The sequence below is a fragment of the Oncorhynchus mykiss genome, chromosome 21, assembly GCF_013265735.2.
Source record: "Oncorhynchus mykiss isolate Arlee chromosome 21, USDA_OmykA_1.1, whole genome shotgun sequence".
In the NCBI taxonomy this organism is placed as follows: Eukaryota; Metazoa; Chordata; class Actinopteri; order Salmoniformes; family Salmonidae; genus Oncorhynchus; species Oncorhynchus mykiss.
Genome location: NC_048585.1, coordinates 2,180,445 through 2,182,500, shown reverse-complemented (window position 1 = coordinate 2,182,500; position 2,056 = coordinate 2,180,445).

The window sequence follows — 2,056 nt, the reverse complement described above, 5'->3', positions numbered from 1 at the left end:
AATTTAAAAAGAAATGGTTTCGCTATGATTACCAGAAACAGTGAGGGTTAAAGGTAGCGTCTCACGCTGAATCCTGGGGAGAGGACTACCATCCAGGGCGAACAAGGCCGTGGACTCCCTTAACTGTCTGAGAGGAATGTCATGTTCCCGAGCCCAGGTCTCGTCCATAAAACAGCCCTCCGCCCCAGAGTCTATTAAGGCACTGCAGGAAGCTGACGAACCGGTCCAGCGTAGATGGACCGACAAGGTAGTGCAGGATCTTGAAGGAGAGACAGGAGTAGTAGCGCTCACCAGTAGCCCTCCGCTTACTGATGAGCTCTGGCTTTTACTGGACATGAAGTGACAAAATGACCAGCAGAACCGCAATAGAGACAGAGGCGGTTGGTGATTCTCCGTTCCCTCTCCTTAGTCGAGATGCGGATACCTCCCAGCTGCATAGGCTCAGCTCCCGAGCCGGCAGAGGAAGATGGTAGTGATGCGGAGAGGGGGGCAACGGAGAACGCGAGCTCCTTTCCACGAGCTCGGTGACGAAGATCAACCCGTCGCTCAATGCGAATAGCGAGTTCAATCAAGGAATCCACGCTGGAAGGAACCTCCCGGGAGAGAATCTCATCCTTTACCTCTGCGCGGAGACCCTCCAGAAGACGAGCGAGCAAAGCCGGCTCGTTCCAGCCACTGGAGGCAGCAAGAGTGCGAAACTCAATAGAGTAGTCTGTTATGGATCGATTGCCTTGACATAGGGAAGACAGGGCCCTGGAAGCCTCCTCCCCAAAAACAGATCGATCAAAAACCCGTATCATCTCCTCCTTAAAGTCCTGATACTGGTTAGTACACTCAGCCCTTGCCTCCCAGATTGCCGTGCCCCACTCACGAGCCCGTCCAGTAAGGAGAGATATGACGTAGGCGACACGAGCAGTGCTCCTGGCGTAAGTGTTGGGCTGGAGAGAAAACACAATATCACACTGGGTGAGGAACGAGCGGCATTCAGTGGGCTCCCCAGAGTAACACGGCGGGTTATTGATTCTGGGCTCCGGAGATTTGAAAGCCCTGGAAGTGGCCGGTGGATCGAGGCAGAGATGGTGAACCTGTTCTGTGAGGTTGGAGACTTGGGTGGCCAGGGTCTCAACGGCATGTCGAGCAGCAGACAATTCCTGCTCGTGTCTGCCTAGCATCGCTCCCTGGATCTCGACGGCTGAGTGGAGAGGATCCGAAGTCGCTGGGTCCATTCTTGGTCGGATTCTTCTGTTACGGTGCGTGAATGAGGACCCAAAAGCGAATTAACAAACAGAGTCTCTTTAATGATGAACACACGTGGGCTCAGATGGACAGGTAGATTCCGACAGGACAGGACAAGGTTGCAGCAAACACGATGATAGTCTGGTTCAGGCATGAGACACACAAACAAGAATCCGACAAAGACAGGAGCAGAAACAGAGAGAGATATAGGGACCTAATCAGAGGGAAAAAGGGAACAGGTGGGAAAAGGGGTGAATGAGGTAGTCAGAGAAGACAAGGAACAGCTGGGGGAAAGAGGGACAGAAACGGTAACCTAGTACGACCAGCAGAGGGAGACAGGGTGAAAGGAAAGGACAGAAAGACACAACATGACAATACATGACAAATACAAAATTAAATACAAAATTAATAACAATAAAATGGTAACAGTCTACAGTAAACATTAATAATTATAGTAATAACAATAATAGTAATAATAAGTAAGTTACTGTTTACTATGCAGATGTTATTATTCAGTGTCCCTCAGGCTATGGCAGGAAAATACATATTTGGCTGCAAGAGGAGCCATTGCTCCTTCGCCCATGAGTATTCTTAGTTTTTCCTCTGGGTTCAATTTGTAAAAATGTGGAATATATGTAGTCATTTCTGTGAATAATGAATCTCTTTGTGAGGAATATTTATCACAGTAAAGGAGAAAGTGCATCTCTGTCTCTACCTCCCCTGTCATGCAGTGACCACATACACGCTCCTCTTTGGGTAGCCATGTCTTTTTATGTCTGCCGATTTCTATTGCCAATCGGTGGTCACTCAGCCTGTACTT